Source organism: Tribolium castaneum, chromosome 3 (assembly GCF_031307605.1).
Source record: "Tribolium castaneum strain GA2 chromosome 3, icTriCast1.1, whole genome shotgun sequence".
Lineage (NCBI taxonomy): Eukaryota > Metazoa > Arthropoda > Insecta > Coleoptera > Tenebrionidae > Tribolium > Tribolium castaneum.
The window spans coordinates 9016821-9034611 of NC_087396.1; the positions used below are offsets into that span (position 1 = coordinate 9016821).

The 17791-nt window shown below is 37.1% G+C and overlaps 2 long non-coding RNA genes across 2 annotated transcripts; both read right to left on the minus strand.

Moving 5' to 3' along the window:
• Positions 1–4130: 4130 nt before the first annotated feature.
• On the minus strand, positions 4131–10655 carry LOC135265667 (uncharacterized). Its single transcript, XR_010333431.1, has 2 exons — positions 10540–10655; positions 4131–4552 (listed from the first exon to the last, which is right to left on the minus strand). It is a non-coding gene; the product is annotated as an uncharacterized LOC135265667 (long non-coding RNA).
• A 391-nt stretch (positions 10656–11046) lies between these two features.
• Positions 11047–16991, minus strand: LOC135265730 (uncharacterized). The gene is made up of 4 exons (XR_010333543.1): positions 16475–16991; positions 11919–12784; positions 11569–11870; positions 11047–11193 (listed from the first exon to the last, which is right to left on the minus strand). It is a non-coding gene; the product is annotated as an uncharacterized LOC135265730 (long non-coding RNA).
• Positions 16992–17791: the final 800 nt, after the last annotated feature.

The following is a 17791-nucleotide window of genomic DNA, read 5'->3' on the forward strand; positions in this document are numbered from 1 at the left end:
AATGTACCGGTCTCAAGTTATTTGGGTTTAAACTAAACTCTACACGATGATGTATGATATTATTTATTATATTATTTATTATATTATTTACGTCATAATGACACATCATATTAAATTCTGTGGTCTAAGGCTGTTTACGGTGTTTACGACTATCTACGAACCTGTGCCAGGAATTATATTAGTTAATGAATCATAAGTATGGTCTTTAAAGGGAAATTGATTTATTTAGCAGTGAAATGGTTTCACTACAATAATCTCTTGAGTAGAGACATCAGCTATCATAAACATAAATAAATTCATATCGGAGGCCCGAAAACAACTGTGAACGCATTATAAGGTGATTGATGTCTGTACAAACGGTAGTTGCACTTGAGTTTTCGAAAGCAACGCCAAAAACAACAAGGTAATTATATCGCTTAACACCATAGACAAAATGATTTTGAACTATGTACCATCGAGTAAACTTTGTAATCAAACCCATTTGGATGTAGGAACCAGCCTTGTTTCAATGATTTTAACTGAAATTCCGCATAACATAAGAAATGACAGTAATTAATAAAGTTATTAATATTTTTAATCAAAACTACAGATGAGAAGTACACAATTAGCAAAATCAGTCTTTTAATTAATTACAGTTGGGTGTGAGTCTCTTAGGTATGTAAATGTGTAAACTTGTCTTTGGGAGCCACTTTTTGCAAAATTTTTACATACACAAGTACCACTGAAAACACAAACCATCACAAAATATCAGTTTGATCTGCCCGTCACTCAGTTAAAGACCGGTAATAGTATCACTATCTTCTTTTTTTCAGTAAATTATCTTATCTGCCAAAATGCTACTGTCACTGAAATCAAATTTGAAGCATTTTTGAAGTTCAAAATGTAATCGGTAATAAGGATGCCTTTAAATCAAATTCAAAAAGCGCTATCTAATGGCCATTGTATGAAATGGTTCCCGACCTCGTCAGTTCGTTCCAGTTTAAAACAAATGAAGGGAGTTGGAGCACCATACCTTCTAACACCACCCTCTACACTGCACTGCTAAATCAAAAAGTATGAATTTTGAGCGTACCATTACCTTGGAAACAGTCCACTACGAATGACACAGCTGTCAATGCTGTGTAAAATGTGATTAATAGTTAATAATAGTTAAAGACACGATTATGTGTTGGAAGAAACAATGCATGACCTTGCGTTAGCCATTCCGGTGTCACAAATTGATCTAAGACCACACCACAAATTTTCACACCGAATACGATTTTCCATCCAAATTCTTGTTTGTTCTTCGTATTTCAATACTTGCATTATAAAACTACAAAACTAAATGAAACATTAAAACGTTCAGACCAAGAAGATAACCACAACTGTAACAAATTATAAAATAAAACCTTATCAACCATTGGTAGTAGCATATGGTAATTTTTGCTTTAATAGGAAGTTATTTTTGTTCCACAGGTTGTTTAAAAAGAATTAATGCACTGCTTAAAAATTATTTACATTATTTTAAATTACAAGAACGTCAAGAAGAAGTAGCATCACTAGTAGCACAACTGCAACAAATGCCGCTAGATGGCGTTTGTGCTGTTTTTCGTATTTTCGTAAAGCGCTGGCGGTGTTTCGTACAGCGCCAAAAACCGTCTTGGTCAAATGATTTAATTACATGTCTACCGGTTATGATTCATATTATACTCTTTGGTTTTAGAAAAAATTGTAGAACAATTAAAAAATGTTAAATTGTGTTTATACTCATCAATGGTGAAACTCTTTTTCATTATGTTGAAATTTTTTATAGCCCTGAAAATGGCATTTGAACGAAACAAACAACAACTAAACTACTCAATCCAGGTACTGCTGAAAATGGCCACCATTGGCTTCCAAAGATGCTCGAACTCTTTTCAAAAAATTTCGGTGAACCGGTTCCAATGTAGCAGGTGAATTTTTCATTTCGGTTGTTATTCTATTGACACGCGCCATTAGATCTTCGAGGTTTTCTACTGGAATTTTGTACACCTCCTGTTTGATAGTTCCCCACAAGTAAAAATCCAAAGGATTTAAATCAGAACTTCTTGGGGGCCAGAAATGCGGAGCCTCATTTCCTCTTCCGATCCATCTTCCAGCAAAGTGTTGCTGCAACCACTGGCGAACGTCAACAGCATAATGTGGTGGTGCACCATCCTGCATAAACCACATATCAACTCTGTCGGCGAGTGGCAGATCCTCAAGGAGCTCTGGCAGGTGATTTTCTAAGAAACTTAAATATTCTTGCCCAGTAAGGATATCGGGCAATCTCCATGGGCCTAATAAATGGTTCCCAAGAAAACCCATCCAATAGTTTATTCGAAAATTTTGCTGAGTGTGATTTACAAACACAGCGTGTGGATTTGCATCTGCCCAGACGTGCATGTTCCTCATATTTAGTACGCCTTTTCTATGAAAACACGATTCATCTGTAAACAAAATGCGGGAGGAAAACGAAGGATCTTGCTGATGGTTTTCCAAAATCCATCGACAAAAAATTCTTCTTTTCTCCAGATCTTCGGGAAGAAGTTCTTGTACTTTAAACGGATGAAAAGGATGCAAATTTTGTTCATGGAGAATTCTCCACACAGTGGCCTGAGAAACATTTTCTGCTCGGTTTATTTCGCGTGTGCTAAGTGTTGGATTTTCTTCCACCTGATTTAGATCGCGCTCTTCTAATTGCGGTGTTCTAGCCGCTCTGGGCCTTCCACCATTTCTATTTCTTGGACGAAACGATCCACTTTCTCGCAGTCTTTGGTGTATGCTGGGAATAAACCCTTTAGAAGGTGCTCTTCTATTAGGGTGAAGTTCGATATAACGCCTTCTGGTGGCAGCCGCATTGCCGTTACAGCTTCCATAAAGATAATGGATATCGGCCATTTCGGCATTACTAAATCTTCGATTCATTGTTATAAACAAAGTTGAAATAAAAAAACTTCGCAATAAACTGAAACCAGTGAAAGTAACAATTGCAAGTTTAAACAACAATTATTTATTGTCATAGATACGCAAAGCTCACTTTGTTTTTTTGAAGATAAAAACCTGGATCATTTTTTAACTAAGTATTTTTAACAGTATGGGGTAAACAGAGCATCATTTTTAAAAAGTAAATAAATATTTTTTAAACGTGACTTTATTATTCAAATTTTTATTGTTTTTCGCGCTGTACGAAATACCGCCAGCGCTTTACGAAAAACAGCACAAACGCCATCTAGCGGCATTTGTTTTTCTATACAAGTTTTTGCAAAGCTGTAATTTTTCTATTTTTTTGGGGTAGGCCAGTAAATACTATCCTATCTATTTTCATTTGTAGATGAGTATTCGTGGTTAAAATTATGCCACACAATTTTGAATCACCCGATATTATACTTTTGGTTATTCAACTTACCGCCGCGAAATTTCTTGACATGCGTTCTCAAATTGGAATGTTTAGAAAATCGTATTTTACACGCGGTGCATTCAGGTTCCATTTTAGGGAATACTTAGCTACTATTCTTAATATTCTTGTTACCTGTGTTGTTATTAAAAATACTGCAGAATGAATAGTATGCGAATATAACCTCACCACACAAACAAAAACTTCAAAACAATTGAAAACAGTGAGCAATCCGTAATGCGCATGCGGGAAGTCAAAGAGTCAAATATTCGTGTCTGTAGACGCAAGTACCGAAGCGAACTTCCTCAATGCTCTGTCGTCGACCGACTGATGGAGCTGCGCGGCGCTGTCCAATGTGCATCAAGCGCGTCCTGCCTACCCGCGACTTGGTTTACTTTCCCCGAGAGGCGCTCACGACACCATCGGATCTTTCGAACCGCAATGTCCGTAAATGCACACTCTCGGACATGGTCAACCGCGAACGCCCCAACCTGTCGAACCGCTTTAGTCCCAAGAACGGGATGAGTCGTGACAATTGTGGGATCCCCAGCCCCCCGAACTTCGTAGGAGCTTGAAAGTATCCTACCGGTATATCGTGAAGGAGGCGTAGCCAGGTACGCACCGAAGTCCGGATTACAACATCCAGACGGCGCAGTACACCCGCATTGAGTCTCTCAAATGTCCAAGCATGATAAAACTTGGGCAGGAAAAAGACCCGCAGCAGGTGCATTCTCTGCTGAGGTTGAGGTTTTAGCGGAGCACAAGTAATCCGCTTCAACCCAGCAGCTACACTCTCTGAACCGCATCCGCACGTACCACTACCCCTAAACTGGATTCTCAGATATTTCCAAATACTGGATGCATCCACTTGGTGAATCGTGTTTTGGCCCACCTTAGAGGTGGGTTTTGTCACGAGCTTCACTTTGTGGTCCCGTCCGGAAGCAACCGGAAGGACAAGGCCTGACACTTGTTGGGGTTCAGCAAGAAAGCGGCTAGGCGAAGCTCTACTTTGGGAACATCCAGATTGGTTTGGAGTCCTCTAGCGGTGGTCGTGCACAAAACGAGGTGGTCTGCAAAAGCGAGTGCCGTAACTTTGGTCGCATCCGTAAGACACTATCATTAAATTTAGCGTGAAACGACTCGCACGCACTTGGATTCCTGTAAATGAAATAAACAAAATTATGGGAGGACACTGCGCACTAGTATTAAAATTCATATGAAGATATTGTCTAAATCTTTTCACTCTTTCATCTGTAGGCTTTTAAAAAGACACATTTCAGTGTTGAAAAAATCAAGTGCATCTTCAGCTTCTAAAAACTGAATACCGAAATGTGTGTTTTAAATACCTACCGATAATTGATTCATTATTTCTGTATTCACAAATTAGTCCTAATTCCTGAATCTTACGCAACCAACTTTGACACAGATGGAATCTACATCGTATTATTTGTCAATTTTTCCAAATCTATAACAATCTGTTCTGGCTTTAAAATTAAATCTAATTCTTTACATTTTTTTTGCTAATTTTCAAATAAGTTAACATATATTTCCGTAGTTTCTCTTGGCAACTGTGCAGACACTAAAGGAACATTAGTGTTCATTTTTGAAGCCGTGTATAGTAATGGAGTAGGTTAGTCGGACGTTCGGTAATGTCATCGATAGCTTTCGACAAGCCACAATTAAAAAAAAAATTTGGCGAGCATTTGTTTAAATACCTGTTCTATTTTGATCCTCCCTTTGTAATTACTTTCAGTCAGTGGGTGGTAAATATTCGTGGCCCAACTGAGCTCCACGTAATCCCTAAATATTGCTATAACTAAACATTTATTTCGCCCTAGCCCAACTGTCATACACCCAATAGGGTATCGGTTACATTTTACACAATAGACTAATTTTATGATCACTATATAATCTTATAAGATAAGGTCTACTTTACATACTTCAAAGTCAAACTGAACTTTAGGACCTAACGCGCTAAATTTTTAAGTCAAACCATTCTTCCAGACCTAAAGCTGTGATCTTCTGGACTTAAGGTAGCAGATCTCGGACTCTAACTTGAATTTGATTAATTAACCTTGAATAAACAACTGCTAGATTTATTTTTACGTCTCTAAAAACATTTTACTCGGATTTAGTTATTTTATTCTTTATAATGGCAAAAGTTTCCTCCTGTGGGTGAACTTTTAAAAAAGCGCCTGTGGTATTTACGTTTGCTTTAAAAGAAACATTGTACTCGAATTTGGTTATTTTATTCCAAATAACAATAAAACTCACCCCCTGATGGTGAAACTTTAAAAACGGTGTGTAAGTTTTAAAATTTTTACACTCGAAGAGACATATCCTAATTTGGTTGCTTACATCAGATATTTATTATCAAAACTCTTTCCCTCGTGGTGAAATCTAAAAAATGGACGAAAAGCTATTGTATTCGCACTTAGACGTACACATATCAAAATTTAGTGAATTTTAAGTTTTTTTTATTTTATATTTTTACACCTAATTACAGGTAAACTTGGTAATTATGCCCCACCATTCGAAGAATTGAAATTAAAAACGGTATTATTTACAACATGTTTATTAAAGTAATTATTCTTAACCTCTGACTCAATTTGCATAACAAAAACTAAATAATTCTTGTAAAATGTAATTTAGAACAGTTGAGATTAACAATATCTTATAATTTAGGGTGGGGCATGTTTCACGGATATATCAGTCTTATGTACCCCAGTACAGCCATTCATTTTTTTGACTTTTTCCTTTTCCTTTGACTTTATTATTGCCACAACACTTGTTGCATTTTTCTAAAAAGTTTGTGCAATTTTCATTTAACCTGAAAGAACACTGCAAAGAGCACCGGACGCATTTGTGAACGGTCTGACGCGCCAGGCATCTTCCTCTTAACGGCCAGTATCGTTGGCGGAGCGTATTTAATAGAGCTTGAGCCCCACAATGCATTTGCTGCTTGTGCTCATCTTCGAAGATCATCTTGGTCAATTGATGTCTACCGGGCAGTATTATGGGATGTTTTTGATTGTAATCGATTTCTGCGTTCACTAGTCTACCTCCAACCCTAAGTATTCCGTGACTGTCAAGAAATGGTTGAAGCGATTTCAAACTGCTGTTGGAGGGAATGGAGAGGCCTTTTGAAAGAGTTGATATTTCCTGGTAGAAGAATTGTGATTGTGCAGTTTTAAGAAGATATCTCAGACTATCTTCTAGTTCTTCGACAGATAAGGGTCCATTTCGTCTATCTTCCGGCTTATTCTTTGAGTTATGGATAAATCGTTTAACCCATGAAAGGATTCGTTTCGTCTTACTGATTGATGACCATTTATAGAACAAGTCATCTGATGTATCAGTATTGGTCAGACTAATTGTGTTCGTCTTTTGTTCGGGTACATTGCTGAGATATATATTTGGCTGATCTGGTCAATGTTCTTCATCGAGTTGCAGCCATGGAGACGCTGAGAACCACATTTCACAACTACCCAACTCACTTGGATATATGTCGCGTGATAATAAGTCAGCAGGGTTGTCATTTGAAGGAACATGTTGCCATTTTGCGTTTTGTGTTAGGTTTTGAATTTCGCTAACACTGTTAGCTATGAAAGTTTTCCATCTTGACGGAGGAGAGTTTAACCAATTTAAAACGATGGTGGAATCACAACACATATAATGACCGTCAAAGTTCACATCCATTGATGAAATTACCTTATCGAAAAGCCTTGCAAGTATCAATGCTCCACAAAGCTCCAGTCTGGGCAAAGATAAGTTATGGAGCGGCGCGACCTTTGATTTCGCGCAGAGTAATTTTGTAGACCAATTATCTTGGCTTGGGTCTCGAGTGCGAATATACATTACAGCACCGTAGGCTCGTTCAGAAGCATCCGAAAAGCCGTGCAATTCTATTGAAGATCTTGCTATTACTATCACACATTGTGGAATAGAAATACTATTTAGCGCAGTGAGATCTTGACGTATTTTTATCCACTCCGTGTAAATTTCAATTGGTACCGATTCGTCCCAGTCCAATTTTAAACTCCATAGTTTTTGCATAAGGATTTTTGCCTTGATTACTACTGGTCCCAGAAGACCTAATGGATCAAATATTTTTGAAACCTCGGAAAGAATTACGCGTTTGGTTGTCGATCTTGGTGGTTCACCCAAGACAATTTCATAGTTTATTGTGTCTTGTCGCGAGTTCCATAATATCCCGAGCTTCTTGGATTCGTTGTCTCCCAACATAATCGTTTCCGTTTCTTCAAGAACATGATCAAAGTTGGTGCGCCATTTTGTCAAATTGAATCCCACCTGGTTTAGTGCCTTGTATAATCTATCCTTTAATTCCATTGCAGCCTCCATCGATTGAGCACCCGTCATCAAATCCTCGACATAAAAGTCATTCTCGATTACCTTGCTGAGTTCTGGATCATCAGACTTGAGATCAAGCGCCACTTGATATAGGCATCTGATAGCTAAAAATGCTGCTGCGGAAGTACCATACGTCACCGTTGTTAACTCGTAGGTCTTCATTTCTTCGTCACTTTGATTTCTCCAGTAAATTCTCTGATATCGATGAGAGTCTGGGTGCATCAATACCATGCGGTACATTTTCTCGATATCTGCGGTTAAAACATATGGGTACTTTCTAAACCTTAAGATGATAGAGAGCAACTCATTCTGAATAGTTGGGCCTACCATTTGACAATCATTTAGTGACAGACCGCAATCTGTCTGGGCAGAACCATCGAAGACAACTCGTATTTTGTCTTGTTTGTCGTTTACTACTGGATGGTGTGGGAGATAATAACCATTATTATTTGTTTCATCGGTCATGGTTTTGATTTCTTACATATGTTCCAAGTCTTCATATTCTCGCATGAATTTTTGGTATTTCTCACGCAATTTGAGATCCTTTTCTAGCCTTTTCTTGAGAGATACAAATCGTTTCTCTGCAACCTTCCCCGTATCAAACAAGGATGTTATTTTCTCGTTAAAGGGCAATTTTACAATAAATTTGCCTGATTTCCTGTCCCTCTCAGTGTTTTCTACGACATGTTTTTCGCAGAGTGTTTCTTCCTGTGACCACGGCTTTCTACCTTTGATATCTTCTATTTCCCAAAATTTGTTTATGTCCCGTTCAGCGTCAGAGTAGATAAGAAAACTCTTTGTTTGTCTTCGTTGCTTGACAGTGTCTGATTTCCCTGAGAGCACCCATCCCAGCACGGTCTTTTGAAGCATGGGTCCCTCGGGAATGCGTATTTGACCTATTGATAGGAGTTCGTAGAACAGTTCTGCTCCGATTAGCATGTCAATTGGGCTGCTTATGTTGAATTCTGGATCTGCTAATATGACGTTTTTGGGAATGTTCAATTGTGAAGTTGAAAACGATACTTCGGGCAGAGAATTTGTGATCTTGGAAACAATGAGACATTCAATGAGTGCCGAAAATCCGCTGACGCATGATTGTATTGTTAGTTTGGCCTTTGATGTGACTGTGGACTTTACTTCATTCAACCCTGATATGGATATGTGAACTGGGTCACGCTTTATACCCAGTTTTTTGCACATGCTTTCCGTAATGAAATTCGATTGAGATCCGCTATCTAGTAAAACTCGACATAGATAGTGATTCTGATTTTTTCCCTGAACGAATACTAGGGCTGTGGATAACAATACCTGATTTGCGAAGAAAACATGCGTGTTGACTGTGGTCGCAGATTTAGTTGAGACTGTGTCGGTCGACGACGTTGTTACTGGTTGTTCAGTAGCGTTAGTTTGTTTTAGATTGGTGTGCAATAAGGTACTATGACGTTGATTACATATACGACAACCGCTTCCACGACAATTAGTTGCCATGTGATTAGATCCGAAACAATTTAGGCAGAGCTTGAGTCGTTGTACTTCGTTTGTGCGCTCCGAAACAGACATTTTTCGAAATTGGGGGCAGTTATAGACACGATGAAATTCGCTGCATAAGTGACAAACATTCTCTTTGGTTGTAGTTGCTAGAGATCGACTTGATGGCTTTGGATTGTGACTAATTGGAACTGAGGATGTGCGATTTAAATTGGATGATTGTTTACTCATTTCAATTGTCTCGAATAGTTCGCATCGTTTACGCAGAAATTTTTCCAATTCGGAAGTTGATGGATAGTCTCTGGAAGAAACTTCTTTCTCCCATTCGCGTCTAGAGGTAGGATCTAAGTTTTGTACTACTAAAAATACAATGATGGTGTCCCAATACTCAACTGGTTGTTTGAGAACTTTTAAAGCGCGCAGGTTTTTTGACAGATTGTCGAGCAGGCTTCGTAAGCCACTGCTCGATTCCTTTAGTAATGGAGTAATATTTGTGATTCCTTTGAGATGATTGTTGATTATTAAACGTTTGTTGTCATATCTGTCTTCTAAAAGACTCCATGCCGCATCGTAACTTTCGTCGCAAACTTCAAGTGATTGTACAATGTTGGCCGCTTCGCCCTTTAGCGAAGACCGCAAGTAGTGAAATTGTTGAACCTTTGGGAGCGTGAGATTTGAGTGAATGAGCGAATTGAACATGTCTCTGAATGCTAACCATTTTTCGTATGCACCGTCGAAAGTGGGCAAGTCAATTTTGGGTAACCGAACCGAGTTTGAAAATTGTGAGGTTAAGTTTTGAGGAATTGTTACGCGATCGGTGTGCTGAGTAGGAATTTGGGTTATGTTATCTTGATTAACGTCTTGAACCGTTTGAAAAGAGCCCCACTGCGAGATCGGTGGCGAGCGAGCCTGAAAACGCTCCTGTTGAGCAACTGGGGGTTTTACGAAATTTGTGGCCATTGCGAGGGTCTCGTAATATTTAGACTCAAATTCTTCGCGTTCGCTGTCTTCCTTTTCAACAGCGTCATCGTTGTCAAAGTCGATGAGAGTTTCTATTTGATTCTGAATATCGTTAAACTTGTCGAGCAATGGTTCCAATTCATGGATCCTTTGTTGAACCGCGATTTCGTCCCCGGGTTTGTTGTGTGTGTAAACGAATTTGATAATACGCGTTAAATTTCTTTTAACGTCACCGCGACTTCTACGCAATGCTTTGGTCTGCTCGTCAGACATTTTTGGTTGTGTAATCTTGGAAAACTGGGAATTTGCGGGAAACTGACGCCTACCTTGCCTTAACGCCGAATCCTGTTGTATCTGGTTCGCACTTTGCTTGAATTCGGCTCGAAGGACCAATTTGATGGCTACTTAAAGCCCTATTAAGATTTGTTTTTGGGAGTTCGAATGAAACACATAGAATAAGAGATAGATAGAATTGACTCTTTCCTTGTTGGTGGCGGTTGAGAGACTGCAGCGCCATCAGTAGGTGGTCGCGAGCGTAATGGCGGTAAATTTAAATGACTCCAGCCTTTACTTAGCCATAAAATATTATAATTTTTCGTAATCTTTGCAAATATTTGCAACAACAGTTTTTAGTAACAAATTACTAAAAACTGTCATTGCAAATATGTGCAAAGAAATGAAACAAAAAATGTTTCATAATAAAAAATTGTAATATTGTAAAAATTTATTAATAACAGTTTTTATTTGACATAGGTACATTCATCATAAAATTATTATTCTGTAATGCAAATTTACACACAGGTTATTATTTTTCACATCTGATGGCAACTTGCCGGTTTTAGCTCTTGCAAAGCGGTCTTCGGTCATTCGACGCTGTTTAGTTTAATTGAAACACCGACGTGAAAGCCTCGACTTATTGGAGGATTGTTATGTTGTTATAACTGACTGAGGCTTACTGTTGTACGGTTAAGAAATACGATCTGAAAAATAGAAAAAAAATTATCTACTTAAATTCTCCTATTATTTTCCGAGAAAATTTGCTGCAATTACAAAATTTTAAATAAAACACGAGCAAAGAATATTAGTTTTAAGGCCTTAAGGAAAACAAAATTGAGTCGAAAATTAAGTTATGATGTCAGGATGGTGCCTTTTTCAACCTTTCAACTGTTTTGCCAAATTCCATAAGAAATGCACCAAATTACTTCAATAATGAAGTAATTCTATCAGTTTCGATTGTTTTAAAGTGTTTTTTAGGTCATTCAGAAACGCAATTTCGTGAATTTCTTTCAAAAATACTCAAAAATTGGCTCTAAGGTCTCAATACTACTGTTACTCGCTAAATTATAAGTGATTACCTGTGTCGTTGCATCTGGTGGAACATTTATTTTTCAAATGTTGAATCTGTCCACACGTTAAGCAAAAGGTTGAAAATCCAGTTCTCTTAGCAAAATTAATCACCCATTTTGCAACAAATTGCTGCTGTTGTCCTCCGGCACCTTGGATAGCCAACTGGCAATCCAAACTACATTATCCAGGGTTCTTGACGGCTTGTATCTACTGATGGGATGCGGGAAACCAAATATGGGCCTTTTATTGTTGGTACACCCTTGTACCGAACAAATAACAATGTAAAAGTCCCATGGCCACGTTCAATTTTCTACAGAGTCATGTTTTGTTATACGTTAATTTACTTCTATTGGTTTACCTCTCACGAATTCAAACAGTACTTTATTAGTTGTAAAAACTAAAACCAAAGTAAATGCACTGCTGTGTGAATTTTGTTGAATAACAAGGTAAAAAAAACACAAACAAAACCGTTAAAAATGGCGTTCGACCATTTGATAGTTTTGTTTGACATCACAGTGTCGGTATCACAGACTTTGACACCAGAGCCCACAGTCAAAGCCTGTCTTGGTAACACAGTAACACAACAGTGCAATGTGTGCTGCCTATTAATTTCTACCGATGCGCTCCCTTGCGGTGGCTGAGAGCTTTATTTTTAATCGACCAATAACGTCGCTTTACTTTCATAGCCCTGATAAAACACGTTGGTGTCTTTTTCGTTCTTGTCGAACACCACTTTTTCTATCAAGCATGCGCCACAGGTTCATGCCGATGGCGCCGAAATCCAAAAATAAGTACATTGTAGTAACACTTTCAACAGCATTTCAAAATATTTATCGATATCTTGGGTGCCTGGGTGCCTCTTCATATACCCTTGAAACCAATCCTAGCTTGCTTGCCTTCTCTACTTATTGAAATCGTTGACGCAATCCCAGTTTTTCTGCAAAGTCGTAAGCAATGGACTGCAGTCTCGATTGGTCCAGAGGAAATCCGATAGATTCGAGCTTCTTAATGTGAACCACAAGTCTCAACTCATTTTCATATCCTAATTCGCATGGTCTACCAATGTTCTGCTTGCTTTTCCAGCCCATATGGATGTGTCTACGTAAAGTTCGTAATGGCTCGCTTATTTACTTCCATTTTCTTGCTTGTCACGTCTTCTATGGCTTTTATCATATTTCCTTTCGTTCATTTTGTTGGATCTATACCTTTAACCTTTCCCATTTCCTAAAATAAATTAGAAGTTCATAATAATAATAATTTAAAAATAATCCACAGATGGGGTACATTACCCGAAACAAATCGGGCACATTAGCCAATGTTTACGATAATGTGCCACACTTGAACACGAGACAAAAGTTTACCAAAAACGGAACGTCATTGTATGCATACAAAACCCAAAAGAGATTAGATTTAGAATTAAACTTTAAAAAAGTAAAAAAATATGAAGCCAACATTTTAACTTTAAGAGATACAAAACAAAGTCACACTGTTATACATTTTGATCACTTTTTCCCACTTAAAACATATAAAAACCAGCAGTGTGTTGTTTATATCGCAGCTATTTTCGTGTCACAAACGTGTTCGGTTCAAATTAGCGCCAAATTCAAAATGTATCCGCTAATTTCGCGAGTGGGTCACGTTATCAACTGGGGAACATCAACTGGGGCACGTTTGCCTGGTTTACCCTATTATACATAATGATTTTTAAATAGACCGATACAATTTTCCAAGGATAAGTAGAGACGATCTGCAGCACATTTACACTTTTATTTCGTAGGGGTAGAAATCTTTTTAATCCGTGTCACTTACGGCGCTTATAAGTTTAAATTAGTTGTATTGGAACAAAATGTGCTCATTTTTATCATGAATATCGGTAATACACAGTGAACATTGTTGCATTGATCAAATACATGCATTGTCATCAAATGAATATCATGCTTTCTGCTTACTGTGCTTTAACTACTCAGGAGAATATCAGTGGCATACGCTTGATAAATTTAAATATTTTTATTTCGAAAATGGTGATTCTAAGATTTTTTTTACTATTTTGACCAATATGTACTCATTTGATACTACAATGGATAGAAGTTTGTCGGTCTATTTAAGAATCACGCTATATAGGGAATGTGCACATGCCACTAAATACTAAATACACTATACAGTGGCGGATACGGAATTTTGGACACTTCTGTCACTTCATTGTCAAAACGTATGGATTATTCTCAACAAAATGTCAAAATTTCGTTTCCGCCACTGTACAGGGGGTGTCCGGAAGGTCGCGTCATTAAAGGGGAGTAATTGGGTAGTTTTCTCAGGATATCTAAAAAATGTTCAAAAAAATCCACATGCTCTGTTTTTACATTCGGGCCTAAAGAAATTATGAAAATGGCAACGTTTTCCACACTTTTTTACAGAGAATTTAATAATATTATCAGCGGTTTTTTAAATCATGCGTTTAGTTAAAATAACATAAAATTGTATTTTTTGGAATTGGAATCATAGTTGACTATGACATTTTCGAAAAGCTTATTTTTTTAACTAAAAGCAATATAAAAATGCAGTGTGGTGTTTTTGTATATTTTTGACAAAAAATATATTTAAAATATTTGAAAGTAGTAGGCCATAGAAAAATTATTTCACATAAAAGGTGTGAATAATCTAGAAATTTTGTGGATGTTTTTTAAAGTAAAAAATGTGAAATTATAAAAAGAAGCTATGTTAAATTTATTTTTGTATCCGCACTGCGGTGTTTTTTATTTTGCAACAATGGCTAGGGACATTTAATAGATTGGTGTCGCTTTTTATGACAAGAAATAGGTTTTTTGAAAAATTCAAGAGCGATTTTAAACTTTGAAAAATGTATTCACTTGCTACAAAAGCTATTTTATGTCTAATTTTCTTGGCGACAAGACTACAAGTGTCCCTCCCACGATGCCGTGTTACTCCTGTTAGATAATTATGTGCATCATTAGCAGCTTCCATGGTACGGGGCGGGACACTGGCCGATCACATATCACCTCCCCCCTAAGATGGAATTGCCGAGGTTTAACGAGGAATTGGAATATTTGCAATTTGTCCCCTTGTAGGTGATTGTACCTCCGTCAATGGTAGTTGTACTTCTTCTGGTGACCCTGTTTTACGGCACTTGGGAACGGTCTTACGATAGATAATTATGTCGCCGATAATTATTACGAGTCCGCAGATTACAATTGTCCAGATGCTGGGTTTTGTGAAATGCTCCCAAAGGAAATCTCTGGATTGTTGTTTGGCAAGTTTGTCTTCAAGTCTTGCAGTGCATCGAGACTTATCTTTCCGATGTGTACACTTGTATCACCCTTCGGTAGGTCAGCTTCGTCAGTACCTTTCGGATCTTCATCAAATTTGGGAAAAAGTATTGGTTGACTTGGTGTCATCATGAATTGATCGTTATCAAGGGTCTCTTGTTAAATACTCTGCGGCCATCCGGAATTTTAATCAGGTAAGTGACCCGGATTTTAACGATTTCCTCGGATGGTGACATTGCATTTTTATATTTTCTTCGTTGTTTAAGTGATTTGTTCGAATTTGGATTAAATCTTAATTTTGATTCTGTTGATCCAGTAGATGGTTTAAATCAACATTCTCGATTTCTTGTCTATTAAATTTTTCTGTCTTGATAGGGTGTGAAAAATTACAGGATTTGATGTATTGTTTAAAATTGTTGTTAAAGCTCGCAATTATTATTAAGTTAGTTATTTTTTGGTTTATAATATAATAATATAATTTTTGAAAAGGGGGTTACCAAATAACTTGTTTTAAAATTTATATTTGCATGTAAAATTTTGAGATTGTCAAGGTCTATCAACAATTCATCAAAGAATTCATGAAACTTAAAAAGAAAAAAGTTATTTTTTGCTACAACTTTTCCCAGTTATTCTACGTTTGTACGAGTAAAGTTTTCCTTAAAAAAAATAATTTTTCGACTATGTAAAGACAAACTTTTTTTCAAAATTTTAGTAAAAAAAATCGATCGTGCAAACAAAGATAGTGTTCAAACCAAAGTGTATTTCAAATTTCGTATTGATTGGTTGAACAATAAGTCTAATAAGTGGTGACAAATGTTATGGCAAGTGAGAATTCTCCTCTTAATTGAAGAAATTTATACAGGTTGAGTCTTAGTTCCATCATACTCTATAAACTAGAGAGTCGTCAGACTATTTCGCACAACCTCGAAAATTCCTTTTTGGGCGATACCTCCATATGAAGGCAAAAAACCGATGTAAAATTTAAGCACGCCAGTAGTAACTACATTTTAAAGAATCGAGAAACTTATGGCGTCCAACGCAAAAAAAGTGCAAAAACTTGTGTTATCACCGGTGTGTCGTACGACGTGCAGATTAGTGTGTTGTTAGTTCGGCCTTGATTTGTGTGTCACTGAAAATTCAAACAAATCCTGAAATGCCCGATATGATTCTATTACGGAAGTGCAGAAGGACTTTCTGAACAATTGTTATAATTGTAAGTAGAAAGAGTATTTTTTAGTTGGAGTTTTTGTTCAACTTCACTTGGTTTCATTCATTTAAACCATGGTTAGTTAACATTTAAATATAGTTGCGCCGGAACTTTTAGCCAACCAGCAGACGGCGCGCGAATACGTCACGGTGATTACACTTTTAAATTTCATATGTAGAGTAGTGTAAATTGGATAACTGCACACCTGGGTGGGGCCTAATTGCGCACAAATGTAAAACGGGAGGCGGAGCAGTGGCGTAACAAAATATTTTTGTCTCATAATTAATTAACATTAATAATATTTGGTAATTTTCTTGAAATATGACAACTGAATGAACAAAAATAATTTATTTATAAAAAAATGAATTTATTTCCCAGAATTACGCAACGAAATTTAAAAGAAACACGTGCAAAAGAACTTACACGGCGGATGGTAAATTATTCCAGAGGAGCAACTCCCAAATCTTGAAATGAAGTTGAGGGCTGGGGTCTGTTGGCGCTGAGAGTTTATAAGGGTCTTTGTCATCTTCCGAACTTGAGACATCGAAAACTTCTTCGTCAGAAGATCCGGCATTTACGACGAACTCAAACTCTTCTAGATAATGATCATTGGCTCTCGCACAATGTACTCATCTTCAACTTTAGTGACGTGTTGGCAAATGGCTGCCCATTCTTCGGCACCTATTTCCCCAAACCTTTGGCGAGCCAAAGCTTCCACGCCACTAAGTCTAAAAGTACATTACGCTCCGCCACCCAGTTTTTTATATTGGCCCATATTTTCTCAATCGGGTTAAGCTCTGGGTGGTGTGAAGGAAACCTTAACTCTTCAACCCCAGCCTCTTGAAGATAGCTCTCAAGGAGGAATTGTTTATGTTGCTCCTTTATCTGTTTATACGTTCATAGATTTAAAGCCTTCAAAAGGTGTCTTCAACTTGCACACCTTTATCGAAGGAGAATTAGATTTTTATGTTCGGTACACTATAAAAAGCAATTAGAATGGGGAGCGTGGTGGCATCGAAAAAGTATTTGGGTAAAATCGCACGAAGTATAAAATTGCAAGCTAGAGGCGCACACGTTTAAAACGTGAAGAGGCTAAAATCATACGCCGTTAAAAACTTGTGGATCTAAAATAGTAAATAAGTAAAAACGAAATCGACTAAAATGGTTCATTTATGAAAACGTATAAACTAAAACGTTACATCGTTAAAAATGAAAATCTCTGAAAACGCACATCATCAAAAATACACGAAAGTAAAAAATTACAAAATTGAAATGTTTAACTACTACCGCATAGATGTCGCTACATTTGTTATCTAAATACGGAAAAACACAAAATTTCTATTTATTTTATTTTTACAAAGTTGAAGACCTCGACGGAAAAAGTAACAAAACGTAAATTGTAAAATGTAAATTTGGAAAACAAATTTAAGGTTTAAATTTCAGAAATACGTAAATAGTACTTTAATATGAAGAAATTTAATGATCGAAAAATCAAGGGCGGTGAAGAACGACACACGTTACATTTCTGTTTACTGTAAAGGCGCACACTGGGCCGAAGCCAATTTTGCAATTTTTAATATCATACATACAAAACTTTATGCACTGATCGAGCTTTTTAATTCTTATCTCAAAGTTTCAGCGGCTGAAACTGTCCATCATATTGCACTAAAATCAGTTAATCTGAGTTCAATCTTTTTAAAATGAGGTTGAACGATGAGGTTGTTCATCAAACAAAATAAA